The sequence below is a fragment of the Balaenoptera borealis genome (assembly GCF_965194805.1).
Source record: "Balaenoptera borealis genome assembly, chromosome: 1".
NCBI classification, from domain to species: domain Eukaryota; kingdom Metazoa; phylum Chordata; class Mammalia; order Artiodactyla; family Balaenopteridae; genus Balaenoptera; species Balaenoptera borealis.
The window spans coordinates 48,902,151-48,926,905 of record NC_138860.1 but is presented as its reverse complement, the minus strand read 5'-3'; the positions used below and the strand labels follow the sequence as shown (position 1 = coordinate 48,926,905).

General features: G+C 43.6%; 1 long non-coding RNA gene across 1 annotated transcript in view; it reads left to right on the top strand.

The window, feature by feature from the left end:
- Positions 1–323: 323 nt before the first annotated feature.
- The window catches only part of LOC309605130, a 29,579-nt gene continuing 5,147 nt past the window's right edge, over positions 324–24,755 (top strand). The window contains exons 1-2 of the long non-coding RNA XR_014231240.1: positions 324–6,376; positions 9,267–22,629. This is a non-coding gene — a long non-coding RNA (uncharacterized lncRNA). The remainder of the gene's footprint in view (positions 6,377–9,266; positions 22,630–24,755) is intronic.

Below are 24,755 nucleotides of genomic sequence, written 5' to 3'. Positions count from 1 at the left end.
TTGTTTATTCCCACAAGCCTTCAAAGAATTGAAGCAACTGTCATGCTCTTTCCTCCCCATGTCAATCTTTAGTAAAAGATAAAAGATTCATTCGATTATGAGGAGAAGCACTAGTATAGATTCCTCTCCCCTTTTTAATTGCTTCTCCTTCACTTTGTTTACTGCCCCAATTGGTGCCACTTCTTTTCCCACTTGCCTATACTAGTATCCTACTGGTCATCCCTTATTTCATCCTACCCCAAATCACCAACTTTGATGAGTTTTTAACTTAAATATTTCTCATATTTGTCCTTCTCCTGGACGTCTCCACTCTTTTTTTTTAACTTTTAACTTTTTATTTTATTTATTTATTTATGGCTGTGTTGGGTCTTCGTTTCTGTGCGAGGGCTTTCTCTAGTTGTGGCAAGCGGGGGCCACTCTTCATCACGGTGCGCGGGCCTCTCACTATCGCGGCCTCTCTTGTTGCGGAGCACAGGCTCCAGACGCGCAGGCTCAGTAATTGTGGCTCACGGGCCAGCTGCTCCGCGGCATGTGGAATCTTCCCAGACCAGGGCTCGAACCCGTGTCCCCTGCATTGGCAGGCAGATTCTCAACCACCGCGCCACCAGGGAAGCCCCGTCTCCACTCTTACTGCTTTAATGTGGGCTCTTTTCAATGCCCACTTGGAGTGCAGCACTGGCTTCCTAATTGGTCTCACCTCCATTCTCTCTGGACCATCCTCCACAGAGTGATCAAACACAGCACTGCATTCTTTAAAGCTCTCAGTGCTTTCCTATCACCTGAAGACAATGTCAGCTCCTTTCCAGTTTGTAAAACTCTTCATAACCTGGCCCCTGCCTACCTCTCAAGGCTCATGTTCCCTTTTTTGAAGTTCATGTTCTAAAATTACCAAATATACTGTGCTTCCAAACATTTCTGTTATTCCTTCTGCATGAATTTCTCTTCCTTCCCTCACTTCTTCACCCGCTTAATTTGTGCTCCTTTTTTAAGAATCAGCTTCCCCAGGCTAGTCCAAGTGATGTTTCAGTGTGCTCCCAAGGTAGACCTCAATCATAAAACACAATCCATTATATTGAAAAGGTTTTATATTTATCACTTTCACTAATCTGTAATAAGCTTGAAGGTATTCTAGCTTAGTGGTGGCACTTAATAGACCTTTAATAACCTCTAGGTGTTCGTTCTTCAGTTTGAAGAATTTAATTGAATAATAATTAAGATTAATCAGAATTAGAATGTATATTGTCCAAGTATCTTAGTCGTTTCAATAGGTGGTTTATGTTGTTTCTTGAGTTTTATTTTTCTCTTATTTTAATCACTATTAATAAGCATTAATATTATATTATTGCTACCTTAAAGGTATATTATATTTGCTACCTTATTAATCTTTATTTTATTATCTGAAAAGTTGATTTTTTTACATAACTGGATGGGTGTATTGAGAGTGAGATCTCATTTTCTCTTTTTAGAGCCCTCACATATTTTGATGTTTTTTTTCATTCTCCTTCTTCATGGAAAGAGACTTGTGTTTTTTTTACTGTGCCCCACAGCATGGAGCTTTATTTGTTAATATGTTACCTTTATTAATACGTTACCTTCCTTCTAGTAGCATTGGGTCCTACACTGTTTTATGTCTTCATTCATTCCACGTGCTAACGAATTCCTTATATTTGTGTCCTGGAAGCCCCTGATTCCTCAGAGTAAAACCCTTCCTTCAGCAGAAATGAGAACTACCCTTGCTGGTTATTCTAGTTGTAAGAGCAATATTTAGTCTTGTTCTCCTCACCCTGCCATCAATCCTGGGATCACTGTCAACCTTCTTGCCTTTGATGTAAAAATCCCAGCTTGCCTTGGCTTTCTGGCTGACAGTAATGGTGGTGCCTGCTTCAATGCCTATCACCAGTGGTTTGAAAAAGCAAGAAGGATATGAAGGGAATGGATGCTTTTTACAACTGACTTGGCCTGTACTTGGTTTTATTGCTTTATTCCCTTACAACTTATAACGCTTGAAAGGCAGTACAAAAGTTTGTTAGCCCAGTGTCTGACAGTTCAGAAACTAGTAACCTTCAGACTGATGTTCCCTCCATTGACTTACTCCGTGTGGCAGATTAAACTTTCCAAAAATGGCCACAGCTATATTTCTCATCCTACATGCTATTCCAGGACCTGTCAGTCCCCCATCAAGGAGTGAAGTCTATCTCCTCTCCCTTCAAACCTGGGTGGGTCCTGTGACACCCTGGATGAGTATAACATAATAGAAGTGACACTGAATAACTTCTGAGGTTAGGTTATAGAAGGCAGTCTACAGTTTGGGAACTTTGATTCGACCTGTGAGAAGTCCACTTACCCTGAAAGGCCATGTGGAGATATCACATGGAGACAGAGAGAGATGCCCAAAGAAGCCCAGCTCTTTCAGCCTCCAGTTTTGTGTCTTCCCACCTAAGTAACAGAGATGTGAGTAAGTGAGCCTTCAGAGGATTCCAGCTCCCATGCTGTGAGGGTGGACCAAAAGTTTCCCTCCATATCTTTCCCAAATTGCAGACTTATGAGCAAAATAAATGTTGTTGTTCTAAGTCACGAGGTTTTAGAGTTGTTTGTCATGCAGGAATATATGGGCAGAACACTCCTCATCATCAGAGTTCAGACAGAGACTCTCATTTGATGCCTTTTCTGTAAAGGTGGAAATTTGAGATTCTAGATGTGCTCTTAGATGGCAGAATGGGATGATAAGTCAGAGGGCTTTAAACTCTTTGTGTTGAGGCTTCTGTGTGAAAATAACACTGGAGATACTTTTTCAGGGCCCTTTGGAGGCTGGGAGAAAGAAAGAGGAATTAAAGTGGACCAGAAGGAAGAGAAGCATGTGACAGACAGGCTATTCCCGGTTCCTCCACATCAGAGGACGAGAGACTACCATTTCTTTCTCTGTGTCATGTATTACAATCCCAATTCCCCAACAGTGTTCACTGCCCTAGAGAAGAACACAAGAGCCTTACTTTTCCTAGTGCATGATTCTTCCTACAGAGAAAGAAGACTTGTCTCTTTCTTTTCATTTGCCACTTATATTTTTAGGGCATCTGACCTCAGGGATCAGGAGAAAGGTGGGTGACTGTCCATGGTGCTGGCTGAGGATTACCATGACTTTTGAATGCCTCTTGCTCCTGACATGCTTTGTTCCTTCACAGGAACTCACATCTATAGGCTCTGCGACTTACAATGACAAAGGCATCCTAGATCCTAAGATGATCAAGGATTTGTCACTAGGTTTCATATATTAAGTTTTAGGATGTGGTATAAAGACCAATCTAAAAAGGAAGACCACCATTTGTTCATTTCTTTACCTTAGTACCATACAGATGCCTCTGTGTAGGGGTGGGGGGTGGGAGGTGTAGTATATGTACTCAACAGAACAAGGACTAAACAAGTTCTCCTAGAAGGGTTGAGGTATTTTACTCATTGACAATATAACATTCCTTATACTGGAATCTCAAGTAGGCTAATCAGAATTTTCTTCTGCATGTTTCATTGAATATCTTTGTTCACTGTTACTGGATGTGGACATAGGCGTCCCATGTGCCACTGTCCTGGAAAGGGCAGACTGGGAACCCTTGAGTCCCAGAATCTGAGACATGTGGTTGGAGGATCAGTTGGTCTACCTTTCTCTTTCCCCCTCCTATCTTCCTGTCCCTCCATGTCCTCTCTCTCCAGTCCTTTCTTTGCTGTGCAAGACCACATCCTAGGGTGGAAGTAGAGGTAGAAATGGAATGGTAATGACAAGTTCCTGTGGGGGCAGGAGGATAGGCCCCACCCACCCCACTGTGCTTCACAGTCACCCATGTGGCAACTGTGGTGAGGTGGTGAGGGAGAGCACTGCATCTGAAGCCAGACCTGTGTTCAGATTCAGCCTCTGAGGTTTGATTGCTATGTAACCTCAAACCAGTCATTGAGTCCCTTTTTATTTTCTCATCTGTAAAAAGATAACTCAGCCTGCAGAGAGTTGTTGTAAGGACTAAGTGAGATGTATTAGAAAGAATTTTGTAACCTATGAAACACTCTACTAATGAATTACTATGTCTGCTAATGAAGACATAAGAAGGGATGAAGGGGTGAATCTACGGGGCTATTGAAGGCAACAACAATGAGTGGACAGATGGGAAGAGAGGAGAGACATCCTCACAGGCAGAGTATATCTGGACCAGAGTTCCTGCCAGCTGGGTCTAACCCAGTAGAGGGAAAGTAGAGGCTCACCTGGAGGTGTGCATGTGCCCAAACTGAGGCAGCAGGTAAGAGGGGAGAGCAATTGAATAATAGCATTCATGTGCCCCACACTGGCTAAATGCCGGGACTGTGCTGAAGCCTTACGTGCTCATTTACTTCTCAGGACAACTCTGTATAACAGGTGCTATTATCCTTACTTACAGAGAATATGTTCTGATAGGTACAAGAAATTTCTAAAAACCTCACATCAAGTAAATGGCAGAAGATGGATTCAAATCTAGATTTTTCAGACTCCGAAGCCCCAGCCAGGAAGATGGAGAAGAGGTTTTATTTTGTTTTCATGAATTTTTATAACAAGGAGGAGAGTCAGAAAAACCTACTGTGAGGCAGTTCCTAAAGCCGAGGTTTCAAAGAACCAGGGTGAGTGAAAGAAAGTAGGTGGTGGGACAAGTCAGAAGGTCCAGAAGAGCCACAGAGAAAGAGGCATATACCATCCTCCCTGTGGAATGGCTCGTGGGTGAGCTGGATGCACTTAAAGTGCTGTGGACAGAGCAACATCCTGCAGCCTATTCTAAGTGAGGACCAGAAAGTCTTCATCTTGGGTCTACCTGTGCTCTTGTTCTTCTCTTTTCATTGCAGTTAATAGTATTAGTGAATGGCACAGACCAGCATTTACTACAGTATGTTCCAGGGCACATTAATTCTGTAAGATGTTAATGGATAGGACTTGGAAAAAAGGGTCAAGTAAATTCACTTCAATTTAATTTAAGACATTTTTTGAAGACCTACAACGGGGTTGTGAACTACAAATTCAACCATGAAAAATACAGGTAAAGTTCTTGTCCTCATGGAGCCTGTAGCCTAACAGTCAAGTAAGTTTCGACATGTTATACCAAAGTGATGTAGGTTTCTTTACTGCAAACATTTCAGGTTTTATGATGCATGCATTTCAACTTTCCAAGAGGAAGGTAGAGTATGCAGGGTATACTCTATGCAAAAAAGGGTACAGAGTATGCAAAATATCTGGCCATGCAATCCTATTTTATTTGCCATAAAGTCTCTTCTCATGGCCCCAGAGCTGGTGTTCTGCAGCAAAAGCCTGGGGGAAATGCTGGGGGCAGATAGAGAAAGAAGGACATACACCACCTCCACCTTGCTACATGTCACCACCATATTGGTAATGTGACCAAAAGAGATGATGGATAACATTTAAGCCCAGGACATGGCATTCAGGTGATGTAAATGTGGGGGACAGTGGTCCCCATTTGTGGACATTAAATGACAGCTACCTCTCGACACTGAACTCTGATGGAGAGTCAAGGCCACCTAGAAATTGCCAGAGGAAAGTCTTAGGGGGTGGATGGTTCTCTAAGCAGGACGGAGAGGCTCACTTGGCCAATGGAGTAGCAAGAGAAGGAGGCATAGAAAGTGGTGAGTGAGGAGGGGGTAAGTGCTTTCCTCCTAGGCCATGAGAGAGAGGGGGTAGGGTTTCTTGTCAGAGTCTTACAGGAGGACCTAGGTGGCAGCTGTGCTGGCGTGGGCCTGAGGGTACAGCATGTTCCGTCTTGTGTATAATATAGACAGAAGCACTCACTTGAGTCAGCCATGGGCCAGCAATCAAAGTTTATCACTCAGGCAAACAAGCCCAGGAAAAGAGCTGACAGATGGCTAGTCTTTTTTTTTTTTTTTTTTCTTCTCCAGGAAGACATTTTGATCTTGGTTACCCTCTGGGTTTTTCCTCTCTCTCTCTGATCCTCTCGCTCTCACGAGATGTGCCCTGCACAGGCGTTACATAACAGCCGGCCTGCAGGGAACACCTATACAAGAGGGCATGACAGTCAGACAATGGGCGGGCAGAGCTGCCCTGAGAAAATGGAGTCATTCATGAGGCCTGTGAGAGGCGGCTCTGTTCCCAGCTTGGCTCGCTGGTAAATGAAGTGCGCTGGGGACAAAGAGGGAAACTTTACACTCTTGCAATTTTCCCACAGTGGCAGGCTCACAGAAAAACAAGGCACTAGTTGGCTTAGAGGAGAAAAGGCAACCATATCCATAGACTTTGCTTTCTCTCCCAGGTCGTTGTCTTGTGCCAAAACCACAGAATAATCTCCCAGCAAGGGAACAGCAAGGCTGACTTGCTGTGGGCCTAAAAGGCAGAAGCCAGAGGGTATGTATGGGTCTGCCTTCTGCTTCTGTCTGTTTCATCATCGCTCGATGGGTTTTCATTTCTGAATCACTCATATTTTACCTCTGTGTCAGCTCACTTTGCAGGGAAGGAATGTTGTCAGTGAAGATGATTACTCTGAAACAGAAAAAACAACATCTTCTCTAAGTGCAAAATGGGCTGCATCTTCTTCCACAGAGCCAGCCAACTCACCTGTTCTCAGGCACTCTTCAGTTCGAGGACAGGATGACCATTGCTCCAGGCCTGTGTCTGGAGTCACATCCAGAAAATATTTAGCAGCTGGGCCCAGGGGCTCTTTGCATAGGAATTTTGTACTGTAGGTATATTGCTGCTTTGACTTATAAACCACAAAGTGCCAAAAATTTAACCTAAAAGTTATGTGTATCTTCTAGTGTTTCATATAAGACTAAATTTCATGCCAAGAAGATACCAAAATTATAACAAATAATCTTACATATTAAAGAAAATTCCCAAACCCCACTAAAAACCTACTTATCTTGGTACAAAGCTCTTGTCCAAGTTAACTATTTAAAGAGATTTTTGGAATCTATTGTAGAATGCTTGGACACATGACACTATCCCTACCACTAGGAATTCCACTGTAATCCCCAGGTGCAGAGTGGATCCCGCTGTGGGGTAAGTAAGTATAATATAATCGTATAAGATAGGAAGGTCCCTCTTTATCTACACTGGAAGGTTTTCTCCTTACGCAGTACCAGCGGACTCCACAGGATAAAGAAGGGGAGAAGAGAGTTAGGAGGTGTAAAACACTTCCAAAATGATATGAAGGCACTAGTGCAGTCCAGTCTGGGATACAAGTATAGTAAAATAGACCTGGGTTTGTAAGCTCAGCCCCATATAAGGAGGCTCTGTCCTTCTGGGCACTAAGCCTATGATGTGATCAGGTGCCAGCTGAAGAAGATGGTGGTTAAATGCTCTGGAATCAGATAGATGGATCTGTATCCTAATTTTAAAACTTGGTAACTATGAGACCTTCAGGAAATTACTTTGCTTTTGTTTCCTCAACTGTACAATCAGAATGGCCACAATTTATAGGAAGATGGGAAGGGGTAGACCAGACATCTGTCCCGGGAGAACTGGAGGAAGTGAAATGTAAGGCACCCCCCATCTCAGGCCATTCACAGCACTGAGTAGCCTCACGAAGCAGGTGGCAATTTTTTGAGAAGAATCCTCATTAACTTGGGAAAACTTCACACAGACCAGTATCGTGTCATGCACTGGGGCCTGGAAACCACTGCACAGATTATCTGCTGTGGTTGAATCCTACACTGACTTTAATGATATTCTTTAAAGAGTAACCTTTCAAGTTTTCTCATTTATGCTTCAGGTGTAAAAATGCAGCTTTCACCAAATCCATGGGCCTCCCCTAACTGCTTCCACTTTAGAATTTGAGAGAAGAATCAAAAGCCTGTGGGCTTGCAGATGATCAGAGAATAGGCAGTCGCCAACATGTTTGGAGCCCCTATCATGTCCCAGGTACCATGCAAGACTTGAGTTACTTATGGTACTTACAACAGAGTGGGAGAGAGAGGTGAGGAAGTGGGTTAAATGTTACAAGAATGAAGGCTGGGAGCCTCTGGGAGTATGCCCTAACCAGAAGAGCAGTGGCTGGGGAAGATTTTCCAGAGGAGGTGTTACCTGAGCTGAGTCTTGAAGAATATGTCAGCCAGGTGAAAGTATGGGGTGTACCCAGGCAGAAGGAGCCAAGCGTGCAAGGCCATGGAAGGCAAGAGGGCATGCATGTTTGATACACTGCAGTAGTTCCACATGGCTGGAGAATTAGAATGTGGTGAGAAGAGACATGGTAAATAGGAGCCGGAGATGTAGACAGGGCCCAGATCTCCATAATATTCCCAATTAGCCCTGAGACATCATTTCTCCCCAAGGAATACCTTCAATAGGGATATTTACTGCTCTAAGCATTTACTGATAATTTAATTCTTCAAATGGAATGGTAAAGCAGAGAAAGACACTGGGTAATGCTTCATATGTTTTCACATCAGCTGTCCCTTTAATGACCTTTTTCTTTCCAATTTGAAAAGAAATCTTCAGGCAATTTAGTTTATGCTTCCATAACTATTTATCTTCTCTCTACTGACCTTTGAAACTGATCTTTGTTGAAAAAGCTATTTTTGACCAAATTGATCTAGATTACTCATTGACTAGTCTATTGACCACAGTTGCCTTTCAAAAGGGCCTCACCTTTTAAGCTTAATGATAGCTACCATTATTGAGCTATTATTATATGCCTGGCACTGTGCTAAGTGTTTTGAAATATTGTTATTCAATCCTCACAGCAAATCAGTGAGAAAGAAACTACTATTATTTCTTTTTTAATTTATACATATTTTATATCTCATTCTTTTTTTTGAGGTGTAGTTGACTTACAAGATTATATAAGTTTCAGGTGTACAACATAGTGATTCACAATTTTTAAAGATTACACTCCATTTATAGTTATTATAAAATATTGTTCCCTGTGCTGTATAATATACCCTTGTTGCTTATTTATTTTATACACAGTAGTTTGTACCGCTTCATCCTCTCCCCCTACCTTTCCCCTCCCCCTCCCCTCTCCCCACTGGTGAACACTAGTTTGTTCTCTATATCTGTGATACTATTATTATTTCCACTTTACAGATGAGAAAAATGAGCCTTGATAAAGTAATAGCTTATAAATGGCAGAACTGGGATTCAATCTGTTTGATTCCAAAATCTCTACTCTTCACCATTTCACTCCACCACTATTTTAAAATACTTTTGAGGAGAACAACTTAAAACAAGATGTATGAGAGTTGCTTCCTGGTGGATAGTCAAGTTCTTAGACCAGAAAACATCTTTTCCTTTGCAGATAGAAGGCAGCTGTTGGGCTGCATCCTGCAGGCCTACAAGCCCAGCTTCAAGACCGAAGAAAGAGCCCAGAGTCAGCAGCAGAGACGTCAATGGTTTAATGGATGAGGGAGCTTACATGTCTGAAGCAAGGTCTTAGAGCGACGATGGGCAGAACATGGTGACAGTCTTCGCTCCTGGAAGGGGAGCGGGGAGGGGAGATTACCAGTTACAGGGGAATTGACGTTAGGTACCCTCATTAGTTACCAGGGAAACCAGTAGAGGGGCACACCCCTCACCACCCCTTTGATAAGAACAATCACTAGCTGGGGTCTGGGACAAGTACATAGGAAAGTCAGTCATGTGTATAGGGTATAGGTGAAGCAGGCACTGGTAGGGCAGGGGATGTGCTCTCTTACAGAGAGCAAGAGAACAGCCATCTTGAGTGGCCTGACCATATAGCAGCAAAGGAGCAAACAATCAGTGAATTTTCTAAGAGGTGATGGGGGTGATAGAAGGTCAGAAAAGAACTTCTCTCTGTGATGTGAAAACTAGAGTTAAGATGCCTCTGAAGAATTTTAATGCCAATTTCCTGTAAAACTCTCATTCTTTGAAGTATGGACTTTAGTTAATAATAATGTATTGGGATTCCCTGGTGGCACAGTGGTTAAGAATCCGCCTGCCAATGCAGGGGATACGGGTTCGAGCCCTGGTCCGGGAAGATCCCACATGCCGCAGAGCAACTAAGCCCGTACGCCACAACTACTGAGCCTGCGCTCTAGAGCCCATGAGCCACATCTACTGAGCCTGTGTGCCACAACTACTGAAGCCCGCGTGCCTAGAACCCATGCTCTGCAACAAGAGAAGCCACCGCAAGGAGAAAGCTCACGCACCGCAATGAAGAGTAGCCCCCACTTGCTGCAACTAGAGAAAGCCTACATGCATCAACAAAGACCCAACGTGGCCAAAAATAAATAAATAAATTTATTTAAAAAAATAATAATGTATCAATATCGGTTCCTTAATTGTAATAAATGTACCATGCTCATGTAAGATGTTATTCATAGGGGAAACTAGGTGAGGGGTGCATGGGAACTCTGTGCTATCTTTGCAATTTTTCTTCAAGTCTAAAACTATTGTAAAAAATAAAGTTTGTTTTTAAAAACCTCATTCTCCAAAGCCACATACATATTCCAGAAGAGCTTTTATTCTTAGAAACATCCAGAAACAATTGATTTGCTAAGATCATGGCCCAGATTAGAATGAGCAGTAATTATTAATGATTAAAGTTTAGTGCAGAAGTTCTAAAATTGTACACTGGAGTGTTTATGTATCTCTAAATCTATATGTGTATGGAGATATATATATATATGTATGTATATATATCAGTGATTCCTGTTGCTCTTTATTTTGTAGACAAAGCATGATTGACAAAAAGTACGTGTCACACACTTTTTTACCTCGTTATCTATATCTTTGAACTGCATGTTACTGATCCAGGTCCCTTTATCCATCTCTTAAGAGCTGTTGAATTAGTCAAACTGCCTGGGGTTGAAGAGGAGGCTTCCAAAGAGCTGATCTCGTAAATTCAAACTGGCAGGCTGGCCAGCTCTCAGGCACATGAAAGTTTTCTCTGGTGCTAAACACCACATTCTAGTTGTGTCCATTTGGGGGGCATGGTTGATACAGCCTTGATGCATTCACTGGGTTGCTCTTCCCTGTCATCTACCTTGCCCCAGCCAGGTTAAGGAGAGCATGTTTTATGAAGAAAACAATTCCCTTAGTCAAGATTATTCAACTCCTTATTACTCTCATCCCCTTTCTCCAGGTGGAGATCTGAAGGGTCTGAGGAGGGAGGCTTCCTGTTGGAGGTTGTATAGCCAGTCTGGAAGCCAGCAGTTGGACAGAGGGAGAAAGATGCTCAAAAAGGCTTGCTTCCCAGGGCCCCATCCCAACCACACCACTTCTCTCTCTTTTTTTTAGATAACAATGTAAGGAGGTTGGTCAACATGTGTTTAATTATTACCCAGAAAACCATTAAGGGCTGGATGAGCTCACTCACAGAGGCCACTGGATTTCGGAAGCAGGGATTTTTATTTCCTCTGGACTAGGAGAGTTGAGTCATATAAAAGAACCCAAGCTTTACTGAATTCAGACCCACATTTTGTTTCCAGCCAAAGGTCATCTTGAAGCAGAGTGGGAAGCAAAGCTTCCCTGTAAGAAGAGGGTTAGGCTCTGAGGTTGGTTCCCCTATTTACATTCAGACAATGGGAGGGCAGTTGATTGTTTTCACAGTGTGCAAAATAGTTTCACTTAGTAAAAATAGTTCTCAGTATATTTAGTTTGCTCTCTCTCTCTGCCATAATGCTTATGTGGTACCCCCATAAATCTCTTCTCTTATTAGGATTCAGGGGCCTATTGACTAGCCCTTCTATAGATTGGGATCTAAAAAAGCTAATTCCTTCTTTGGTGTGAGCTTTTTCAAAATGCCTGTGCAAGGAATAAGAATTTGCTGGCCATCTTCCTGGGAGGAGACACCTGTATCAACTATAAGATCTGGCTTCTAGGTCACCAAGAGTTAGAAAGAGTTGAATGACCACCCTGGCCCCTTGGCTTGTAAGGAGCTCCCTCCAGGGTTAATAGGAAAAGGGATGAGGGCCAGGAGGTGGACACGGTCAGCCATTCTCCAAAGCCAGAATTGGACCTTGGAAGCCTTATGTTTTCTAAAGTGATGTAGGAAAATTAAGGGGAACCAGTAGATGAGGGACTTAGCAAGGCTGAAGCTACAGCACAAGGTCACATAGACTCTGAATGAACAAGCTGTGTCTCCAACACAGGTTTTATCTGACTCCAAAGTTCAGGCCCTTCTACTTGAGATTTAAATCTCTCATGTGGAGTATGGTCAGTTAAGTCTGCAAAAGGGAAAGGAATGGAATCCCAGTGTTGAATATTTATGAATATATAAACTCCTGAACATTGTCAACAGTAAATAGATGGGAGCTCACTTCAGATATGATCATAACCAGGCCAAAAAGTCATAATTAACACTGAAAACCTTTAGTGCACTTGCTATTGGAGCTATTGAGTATTCCTAACCCTGTGGTGCAGGAGAAAAAAAATAAAAGCCTGAGAATTCAGCTCATTTACTCAAGTCATTGACACATCAAAGGAAAAGCTCTTCTAAGTCCATTTAGGTGGTTTAGGGCTGGAGAACATGCCCAGAATCCCTAAATAGAAATAAGTATTGGTCATCAGAGCAGTGTGGTCTGGCCGAGAGGCCACCTCGGGCTCCAGAAGTTACTTGTTCAACTCTGGTATCTAAACATCCAAAATGACTTATTCACTTCAGAGGGTGAAAAACACTCATTTCCCCAGGATTGTCAGATGGAGTTTTCCAGTATAAAACGTCTCAGTCGCTGGGAATCCGGCCAAAGTAAACTCCTAGTCCTGACCCACCCATACCTCTGAACTGGCTGGGAAGGGAGAGAGGGAAATCCCAAAACAAATGTAAAAGCAGCTTGTCAGTTTGTGCTGTGGCCCTCCCCTCCCCGGGGGGGAAGGTTCACTCCAGGTGAGACAGGATCTGGGGAAAGCCGTGGGTGATGAGCAGGTCATGGACAGGCTGTCAATGGCATCTCTGTTTGGTTCCAGCCCTGAGTGGGGCCGTGGCTTACATAACAGTTTGGCAGGGGTACGCAGCCAGGCGGAAGCACGCGGGTTTCCAGCAGCACATAATCATCTTTGATTTCTCTGTTTGTTCAGTAGTTTTTCATGTGGTGGGAGAGGCAGCGGTGCAGAAGGAGGAGCAGGATTCTGACACGCTGCAATCTTCTGTTTCCTTCTACAGAACAAAGAGCCCCAAACGGATCCCTGTGGCCAGAGAATCAGCAACTGCCACACAAGTTCCCTCTGGGGCAGGAGCTGCACTGGAGTCCAGTCCTGACCCAAGAAGCCCAGAGATTGACCTAAAACATGTGTACATGAGCCTGATGGGCTGCCGGGAGGTTGGGGTCCCTGGCAGTTCCTGACACTGTTTGCCCTCTTGGCTGCGAGGACTATCGTGTCCCCCTCTGATCATGCAGGTTGCTGTGTCCCATGCCATGTTCACCCAGAAAGGCAGGTATTGAGCCCTTGTGTCTTGCTAACCAATGTCTCTCTCTCCAGGCCACCTCCATGTAGGTACCAGGTTGATCATGCTGGAACCGTGAGCATGTGGGAGTGACCAATTTACACAGTAACGTTCACTTGATAAAAGCACAAATTTCCAGCTTCTTTTGATCCTAATTTACCTGGAGTTGAGTACCAACTAGCCCCCTGAGAATGAGAACACACTCTTTACTGGCTGTAGTCCCCACCAGTCCCTATTGTCCCTCACCTGGAGGTCTCTCCATTTACTTATTTTACTTTTCTTGCAGACATTTTTAGGTGGAGTTCCCTGTCCTATCTTAATTGTAATCATTTGCTATCATAATCATCTGCTTACCTCTCTGATCTGCCCGATAGACTGTGAACTCCTTGGGCAGGGGCTCAAATTGATCATTGATTTATTGAACAACTATCTATGGAGTCCTCACCTTGGGCAGAATGAAAAGTACTAGTCATTTTGTCAGGAATATAGTATTCATCATGGACTTCTAGTGCCTAGCGCTGAGCACCTGCTCTCTATATGTATTTAGATTAAATGAATAAATGACTACTTCTTCCTTGTGAGACATGTTGATCTTGGCAGTAGGGTTCTGTTACCAAATAGTCCCATGCTGTCAACCTTGTAAGCAGGTTTCCTGATAGGGTGCACCTTGTTATGCAAGTAATTTGCATGAACTTGTGTAATGTTGTTTTGCTCAGGTATTTCCCTATATTCAGATATTTCTAATCCCCAGCTTGCATCTCTAGCCTCATTTTTGGCTACTCCCTACCCTATCCAGCCATGCAGCATTGCTTATATGATGTCTCTGTATCCACTTCACTCCTGGGACATCCATGCCCTTGCTCACACTGTCTCCTCAATCTGGAATGTCCGCAGTCTTGCCCTTTACTTCACCTCCTTACCACTCCTCCTGGCCAGCTCCCAGGCCACTCATAAGACTCAGCTCACATGTCACCTCTTCCAGGAGCCTCCCCTGATCTCTCCAGGCTGGGTTAGAGATTTCTACTTTCTGTTCTTGATTTTTGTGCAGATCTTTTATGAGTCTGTCTCTACCACCATGCTGACAGCCCCTGAGGTCAGGGACTGTATCTTTTCACTTCTGGATTCTCAGGGCCAAGCACATAATAGGAACTTTCTATATGTAGAGAGAAGACAATTCAGTCGTGCTGGTAGATGAGACCCTAGCCTGGCCCAGACCCATTATTAGCACCACATCGGTGCACACACACCCTCAACCCCGACACTCCCTGCAGAGGCCACATTACCTTCCAAGGAACCAACTGGATTCTTGCTTTGTACAGAGACTAGTTCTCTGTTGACATATCATGTTCTTTCCCCATTATAATTACTACCCAGGCTCTGTGTGTTTTCTCAAGCTTTCAGTGTTTGAGTACATGAGATTCTTTTGCTCTACATAAGAAAGCAATGCCATCTGTCCACTAGATGGAAATTCCAGAAAGCTTCAGAAAAGCAACCAGGTTTTTTGCTATAGAACAGCCCCAAAATACCTCAGTGGAATTCAGGGTGGGAGGCAGATAAAATCATGACAGGAAAAACTGAGGGCTCTTAGTTATGTGTGATTCCTGCCCCCTTTCTTCCATCTTAGAGTTTAGAACTTTTCTCTCAAATCCATTTCAATGGGATCTATGCCCCAAGGAAAATGAACATCCTCCTTAAACCTCAGTCTAGCAGCCCCAAGGGTGAGGGTTGCCTCTAGGAATTCATGGCTCAACCCCACAGAGCACTTGCGCCTACCATATACACACCAGCTGATAGGTGCTTTGGGGTCATGGAGATCCCAAAGACATTCACAAGGCTTACCTTGAGGGCCAGATGGAGAGGAGACACACGTACAAACCACAGCAGCAAGAGGCAAATTGGAACAAGTGGTGTAATAAAAGTCAAGTCAGTTGCTGTGGAAGAGTAGGAGAGGCAGTTAATCCTATAATGTCACCCCTGCTTAAGACCATTCAGTGGTTGGTTCCCCATTGATTTGCAGGTAAAGTCCAGATGCCTTAATATGACATTCAAGGCCTTCTGTGATCCAGGTCTTGGCTGTTCCCCAGCCCCCTTTGTCTCCTTGGTGCCTTCCCTGACCCACACTCATGCCCAGTGCTCCAGCCATGGGGATCCACCCGTTCCCAAACGAAGCATGCTCTCCTTCATCTCTCTTCATACCTGCAGTTTTCTTTGCCTAGAATGTCTTCTTCTTCTTCCACAAACTATTACATTCGGTTGAGGCTTCCAGTCCTAGAATGACCTCTCAGACCGAGTTATGTGTTTCCTCTTTGCAGCCCCTTAGCACCCTGTGCACGCCTCACTATCCCCCATCACAGCTGTCTATCAGTCTTCTCCACTAGACTGCAAGCTTCCTGAAGGCAAGGATTGATTTCCACCTCTGTAGCCTCAGAAGACAATAAAATACCAGGAAACTAGTAGATGTGCAATAAATATCTGTTAAACACTAAACTTGCTGAATACATATTGTGACAATCAGGGAAGTAAATCCTTATGCAACGAAACCTTGAAAAATGAATTTTACGATAATTGATTGAGAAAGGGAAAGGATATTTCAAATTGAAAGAACAACTTATCTGGATACATTTTAAAGGACTCAATCAATATTTATTGCTAGCTTGGCAGAATCTTATCAAGTTATCCTTACCTTATAATCCAGCATTTTCATTCCTGAGTATTTACCCAAGAGAAATAAAAACATACATCCACAAGAAGACATAAAAGAATGCTTTTGGAAGCTTTAGTCATAGCAGCCCCAAACTGGAAATAACCAAATATCCATCAACTAGAGAATGGATAAACACACTGTGGAATATTTATGCATGGAATACTACACAGCCATAAACAAGAACAAATTACTAATATATGTAAACATGGATAAATCTCTAAAACATGTTGAGTTTAAAACTCTGACACATATAAAATAGCTCATACTAAATGACTGCACTTATATGAAGTTCAAGAATGGGTTGTTCACTGTAAGGAAACTTTAACTCGATTTTTCAAAATCATTTATTAAGTACCAACTATGTCCCTGGCACTCTAGGGTACTGTTCTGGTAGCATTCCAGGTGTACTAGGGGGATGCATTAGAGAACAGAACAGAAATTGCAGCCCTTGGGGTGCTTCCATCCTTGTAAGTCAGCTTGACATGTTCAATGTGAAAGGGCAAGCTGATATTTATCCTCATTGATGTTGTTGAGCTCCTTCAAGGACTTAATGCCAGGACTGGTGAGTGCTCAAAACGCTTAACCAAGTGATTGGGATTGCATTGGAATTTGGTTAGTAGCACATTGAAACATTCCAATGATATTTGCCTTGCCTAGTGATAAGCAGAAGCTTGGCAGAGGGGATGGAGCACAGGCTTACTTTATCTCAGAATACAGGCATCAGGGACTGTGGGGAAAGAGTGCTCTGCAAGGAGGTCCCCTCCTTGGGGCAGGTCCTGTGCTGGGAATGAATGCAGACGCCATATCCAAGAAGGCCACTGAGCGGAGGAGGGCCCCTGTCCAGGCCTGCAAATAGAAGAGACAGAGGGGCTGATTGCATCCCTTGGTTCTTCTCACCAGCAGCCAAAATCAGGCATCTGAAACGGAGGCATTTAGCAAGGCATTTTATGGAGGAAAGAGGCTGTAGTAGAAAAATTGATCCAAAGTACCCAAACCAGCTAATGTGGAAGTGGCCATTTTTTCATAAATTTATACATTTAAATTGGGATGAGAAATTGAGAATATGATGAGCTGGGTTTTGGTTTTTTTTTTTTTCTTTTGTCAGATGCTTAGTATAAGAAATTTGGGGATATTTTTTAAAAGCCTTGTGACCAGACTTCCCTGATGATGCAGTGGTTAAGAATCTGCCTGCCAATGCAGGGGACACGGGTTCGAGCCCTGGTGCAGGAAGATCTCACATGTCGCAGAGCAACTAAGTGCGTGCGCCACAACTACTGAGCCTGCGCAACACAACTGTTGAAGCCCACGCATCTAGAGCCCATGCTCTGCAATAAGAAAAGCCACCGCAATGAGAAGCCTGTGCACCTGCAACAAAGGGTAGGCCCTGCTCACCGCAACTAGAGAAAACCCGTGAGCAGCAACGAAGACCCAGCGTAGCCAAATAAATAAATAAATAACAACAAACAAAATAACAACAAAAAACCTTGTGACCATCCATAATTTACATTACTTGTAGTAAATTACCATTGCCAAACATGCTAAAGGAAGCTTTTGTTACTTGGGCTATGACGTGTGTCACTTAAGGAAGTTATTATGCTCATAATTTTGACACTGATGAGTGGTGCAGAAACCAACGGTGTTAATCTAGTCTCAGGCAACAAAGGGTATATGCTTCTGCTGACTTGTATGTGGGACGGCCCACACCAGTCTTCCAGGAACAGCACTCAAATCTTCTCTACCATGTCCTCATCAGCCCTCCTCCCTCTGTTTATTAATAATGCACGGGGGCCAGCCATGATACACGATGATAGGATGGAGGACGTGGGTCATGGAACCCAGGACAAATCACATGTAATTCGTCACCTCTCTATAGGTTTTATTCTCTAGTGAAGGTCAACATAGAAGGGAAAACTAAATGCAAGAAGGGCCCCTTGGGGAGTTCAGGGTGCTGATTGTGTGTGGTGCGAGCTGGTGGTCTTCTCACACCAGTCCTAGAAGAGCAATTTCCTTCTTGCAATACCACATTGGTTCCTCCCTCACCCCTAGGAGCTTGGGATAAACATATACCCACTACTATGTATAAAATAGTTAACCAACAAGGACCTACTGTATAGCAGAGGAAGCTATACTCGATATCCTGTAATAACATATAAGGGAAGAGAATGTAAAAAAAGAATATATACATATATTTATAACTGAATCACTGTACTGTACACCTGAAACTAATACAACACTGTAAATCAACTACATTTCGATTAAAATTTTAAAAAAGAATACCTGAAGAGATACTACTTTGTGGATCACGTTGCCCTTTATTATTAAAGTTGAATTTCTAGCAATCTGACTCTTTTCAGTCACCGTCTTAAGTTATTTTGAGGATGATGGTTTGCAAGCCTTTAACAGTTTTATAACTTCCCTGCTACTGAAAATGAATGTGATAGAAGTAAACATTTTAGGAAAACACTGCTTCAGAATTTGAGAAACCTCTCGAGTGATTAATTAGTTCCAGAGATGTTTACTGTAGCTTTAAAATAACCAAACAATATGGGATGGATTAATTAACTAATACCATACAGAGATACAAATCAGTCATTGAAATAATGTCCTAGGTGAGTATTTATTGGAATATTAAATGGAAAAAAATATAGGCTGTTTGTACAATGTAATCCAGTGGGGTGTGTGTGTGTGTGTGCACGCGCGCACGGGTGTGCACGTGTGCATGTGCTTACATAGTATGTGTGTAGGTCTGGAAGGAAAATAAAATAAGTTACCAAACACTGGTTATCTTGAATGGGTAAGATCATAAAGTTTTAAAATTTTACAGTTTTTGCCTATTTGTATCTTGTAAATATTCTACAAAGAATATTTATTAAGTTTTATAATATGAAAAAAGTTACTTTAAAAAGAAAGTAACCAAATATATCTAAAAATGTTAATAAACTTAAAAAAACTAAACTAGCAACTCATGATTCTCCCTATGAAAAATATTAATGGGGACAGTCTTGATTTCATGTATTTTTTGGGTTTTTTTGTATCTATGTTTAGCTAAGTGCATTGATTAAATGCACTTTGACTTTTACACCTTTATAAGACTTTCTGTATAAGTTAACTCACAATATAAAGCAAGACTTTGCCAGATTTGGAGTCTTGGGTTTGAAATCAGAAAATAAGGTCACTGTCAGGGAAGACAAAGGCAGGCAAGTCCTTTAAGCTGCTCAGATATGGACAAATCTGAGGGCTCCACAGAAAGTCTTTCTTTATAGAGAAGTGTTATATGGGGGCATTTTACGTAGCCACTGTGTTTCATAATCCAGGATTCAAGCCAAAGATTGCAAAAATGCTTTCACCTGAGGCATCCCAGATGGAAAATCTTGTTTTCCATTCTTCACTCCAGGTGAGGTAGTGCCTTTGGGTTGAGGATTATATAATCATATTTCGTACTCCTTACTCATACCTTAAAGGAATGGATGGAAAGACTAAGAGTCTAAGATAGGATAGATTGATCTTTTTCTTTAAGGTCTTTCCCTCAAGTACCTCTTGGCAAGATCCCCTTAGCTCACCATTAGAGCCTTCAGAAAAACTATGTGGGAGAGGAACGTAGGCTTGTATGACTTATTTCCTCATCTAAAAAGGTGCTGGATATTCCTCCCAATCCTTCAATCTTACAAATTATAAGGGGGAAGGGAGAATAACACAAGTAGAAATGAGCTTCTGTTTTGCCACTGACTAGCCATGTAACTTTGGGGAAATCACCTCTCACTAGTAAAATGAGTCAATCTCTGTCTTCTAAACCCCTCTGTTCCCTAAGCAGAACTCTAGAAGGCTGCTATCACTCTACAACACCATTCTGGTCTGATGGATAAGTGCACTCCAGATACATAATCTGTGATGCTTGAGATGTTCTGGTGCTGGTAGGATGCCCACATGTTTGAGGTTTCACTGAAGGGCTTTCTCTATTTTCTTTCCTCTAATGGACACAAATTTTCTGGTCTCTGACAACAGGTATCCTCAAACAGCATTGTGAAGAAGACAGTAAAAAGGGTAATAAACCCAAGGACAGGAAAGAAAAAGGTCAGCAGTCGTAGAAGTAAGAGCAAATGATCAACAGGAGGAATGTGAAACCCAGATGCCAGCTGGAAAGCAGAACATGAAGCCAAGTACAGGAAGTCAACTTTGTAAACTGAAGGGCACAATATATCTTTCTTGATGATATTAATATTAGGCTGCTCCTTGAGATGAGAGCCTTAGCTCAGGCCTCTCATTGAAAGTCTAACAATTGGTGGATCTTCGGGAAGCCCATGTCATAAAACTTGCCTTCAAACTGAGAGTGATTCACGGTCCCAAATCTGATGCCCCTTCCTGATCCCCACCTCATGGGTTAGATTGAGATCTTTCTAGAAAGTGGATTCCTGGAAAAAGTACTGGAGTTGGTCAGAAGGTCTGGGTTTGAGTCTAAATTCTGCGGATCATAAGCAGATCATTTACACGCAGAGACTCAACTTCCTCATTTGCAAAATGGACAGATAAACACCACCCTGCGTACCTCCCTGAGTGGCTCTGAGGATGGGCTGAGAATTCACTGAGTGAAGGTGAAGGTTGTGCCACTGGAACCAGGGCTGGCATCTCCCCATGCATCATCTGTAATGCTGAGCTCAGGGTGGCATTCGTAGAGATTAAGTGAGAAGCAGAGTGATTACAACAAAGGCGGTGCTGCTCTCTACATTGGTCATTAAGAGATCTGGTTGCAAAACACAGATCTTGTTTTAGTACCTGTTTCTTTAAGTTTCAAGGAACAGCTTCCTTTCCCTGCATTAACCCTGACACCCACCAGGCCTGAGCCTCATACCCAGCATACAAAGTCCTCAGAGGAACTTCTGACAGCCACTGCCAGTGTCATTACTGCTATCCTTTTTCTGCTCCTATCATGAGTATAGCAACCAAAGGGACTTGTGCTTGATGAGAAGTTTTCCCAGCACCCAAAGCTTGGGAGTACGTGCACCATGAAGGGCTGTTTGGGGTCTTGAGTGCTTATTAGTTTAGTAATTGGAACACTTGTGGTTCTTCCTGCCAAGTGTCCAAAGATGTGACATTAAAGTCTTTCCATTTGGCACTGGTGGCTCAGGAGGTGAGACCTGCTGGCACATGGGGCTGGAACGGAGGAGCTGGAGGTCACCCTGACCCCTGCTCCAGAGCCATCACTTCCCTGTCCTTGATCAGCAGACTTGCATTTCCATGTGAATGAGCCCGGGGAAAAGAATGTTTCTGAGTTTTATGGGTCTCTCATTCTCTTCTTTTCTTTAAAAATGGGCCAGAAACTCTAGTCCTTTCAGCTTTCTTCCTCTCCCTGGAGTCCCACTGGTGCATATTACTGCTAATGGGGCTTCGGGCCTTGCCAACTCAAAATGAAGAACAGGTCCTCCGCACCGCATCTGTGGCTTAATGAGGAGCCCTGAATGCTGATGAGAATCAAACATGCATTGAAAATATCCCGTTCTCAGCCTGTTGTCCCTCTCCTGTCCTCGCCACCTCCAGGTCCTGAGCCCACTGCCAGCAGAAGGTGACCTGCCAAACTGATACCCCGGGTAGCTTGGGGAAGGTCACACACAGGGGACTCAGAAGCACACTCTGAACTTGTTTTCTCTCTGCTCAGCGGCTGCCAAAGCAGGGGCTGGAGCGCGGAGGCAAGTGGAAATGGGAAAAGGGTTCACATGACTGGGTAGAATGAAAAGCCTGTGGGGTTGGGAGCAGGAAGTCAGACATGGGGTGAGGGCCTGAAAACCCATCATTAGGAGCTTCATGCTACCTCAAGAGCAGGGATTGGGAACTTTTACGAGCTTCTTTAGTAGAAAAAGAGCAGGGGAGGGTGAGTGGCAGAGAAAACTTGGGTCCCCAAGTCAGGAGCCATGGTCCAAGGCCTGGAGCTGGGGTGGGTTCCCTGCAGGAGCTTGCTTGAGTCCTCTCCGGGCCTCGCTTCCTCCCTCGTGTGGGAATCCACGCTTTACCTGCTGCCCAAGCCCACAGGTGAGGACTTTGGGTGACACTGTCTGTGGAAGGATTTTGTCAACTTGGGCCCATCAAATGTGTTAAATAATGAAAGGTCTTTTTAGGCAAATGAATGAGTTAGAAATCTAGAGATGGTAAAGCTAGCTAAACAGCTAGGAAGTGGGCTAGGTAGGCATGAGAGCGGCGAACCCCCCAAACCTGGAGGGATTCCCCTAACAAAATCAACACTCAGTATTAAAAATGCAGGCTGGGGCTTCCCTGGTGGCGCAGTGGTTGAGAATCTGCCTGCCAATGCAGGGGAAATGGATTCGAGCCCTGGTCTGGGAGTATCCCACGTGCCGCGGAGCAACTGGGCCCGTGAGCCACAACTACTGAGCCTGCGCGTCGGGAGCCTGTGCTCCGCAACAAGAGAGGCCGCGATAGTGAGAGGCCCGCGCACCGCGATGAAGAGTGGCCCCCGCTTGCCACAACTAGAGAAAGCCCTCGCACAGAAACGAAGACCCAACACAGCCATAAATTAATTAATTAATTAATTAAAAAAAAATGCAGGCTGTTCAGGACAAACTGAATGGAGCAACTTGACAGTAGCTAAAGTGATATCCATGTTGTTAAAGGGCATGTTGACAAAGGCTCGTCACAGCGTGAAGACTGGCAAAGAGTGGAGCACGGCAGCGCTTATGCAGACTGTCCAGGGGAAATGGTGATGAGACATCCCTATGTGGAGATGGGCCATCACGGCTTCATTCCCTTTAGACCCCATAGTAGTTCCCTACCTTGGTTTCGTGTTCACCGAACCCCCTTCTGATCATGGCCTGACTTGCATGGAAATTTCTCACCAGGGACAAATGTGCAGATCAGAGAACTTTACAATTTTCTCTAAGGTCAGTACATTTTTTTTCCTGTAATTATTTTATCTATCCATCTCCTATGACTGATTCATATAAATCACTTCCCTCTGGGTCCAATTTGGGGCCCCGACACAATAGAGTTTTTAGACTTACAAGGCTGAGGGAAGACTAGATCTCAGATCCCCACGGACCTGCCAATTCGGACAATTTCTGGGCACCTAATTGGCATCTCCTGGACTCTACCACTCCCCTCTAAGTGACAACAGCTTTGAAAGCCAACAAAGCCAACTGGACCAAGGTTATGGCTGGACGAATGGAGAGGGAGAGAGAGGTTTCAGAAAGGCCTTGTTGATAACATGCATTTGAGTGGAGGTGAAGAAGTGAAAGAAATCAGGCATCAATGAAGTCTCCAAGTTTTAGGAGCAGCAAACTGGGATGGGAGTTAGGAGCTGGCACATTACTGAGAAAAATGTGAGGGTGTAAGGTTGGTATAATGTTGACGAATACCATGCATATGTTCCTTTTCCTCCTTCCTATACTCATGGAGTTGTCACTAATCAGTGTTGGCTTTTTTCCTTTTGAGAAAGGTTAAAACCTTAGACTCCTTCTCAACCCAGGAACATTCTAGGAACCACTCTAATAGGTCAGAGCTAGTATATGAGATGAAATAATAATACGTCATCTCGAAGCTAATGAGTAAAGTAGGTACTCACCAGATAGTCATTGGTTAATTATTGATAATAAGTTGGGTGAAGTAGTTTAGACAAATTCTGGACTCCAGGAAAAAAAGGAAAAAAGGCAGTTGACCTTCTCTGATATCTAATTTCCAATAAAGACCACAATAAAATATGGAACATTCTCATGTTCCCAAGGTGTGCTCTGTCTGACCATATTTCCTGTCTCATCAGTGAAAGAGGAGAGAAACTTTTGATGTAAGCAGAAGCTAGTGATAAGTTGAAATATACACAAACACTTGCCCATTTGAAACTCAGCTGTCTTCTTAAGTTTAGAAACTCAGGAAGCTGTTATATGACTCTCTGATAAAGACAATTTCTCCTTCTGCCTCCAAACACACATCTATACTTTGTCCACCCCATCGAAACAGAGGAGCTCTGAGTGTCTGCCACAGACCCCTGCTGAGGAAAGTGACCCCAGGCTTACCTTTCTGCCTGAATGGCTATGGTTTATGTCATTTGTGATGAGAGAGAGCAACCTTGTTCTAGCTGACGACAATAGGAATGGAGCCCCAGTCAAAGGCCGTCAAGTATGGGATGATGATGATGCAAAACACTCTTCTACATGGTGCCTCGGGGAGAAACTCTATCCAGTGGTGGTCCTCCACATTGGAGAGTGACAGTGATTGACAACGGTGCTCTTGGGGAGTATGAGAGGTGCTCACAGACAAGACGGGTCACACAGGAGCCATTACAGTAACATGAATCATGTCAAACTGCTTTATTGGGCTTCCGTGGTGGCGCAGTGGTTAAGAATCTGCCTACCAATGCAGGGGACACGGGTTCGAGCCCTGGTCCGGGAAGATCCCACATGCCACAGAGCAACTAAGCCCGTGGGCCACAACTACTGAGCCTGCGCTCTAGAGACCGTGAGTTGCAACTACTGAGCCCGTGCACCACAGCTGCTGAGCCTAGGGCCCATGCTCTGCAACAAGAGAAGCCACCGCAATGAGAAGCCCGTGCACTGCAACGAGGAGTAGCCCCTGCTCGCCACAACTAAGGGCAAGCCTGTGCGCAGCAATGAAGACCCAAGGCAGCCATAAATAAATAAATAAATAAATTAATTAATTAATTTAAAAAACTGCTTTATTGC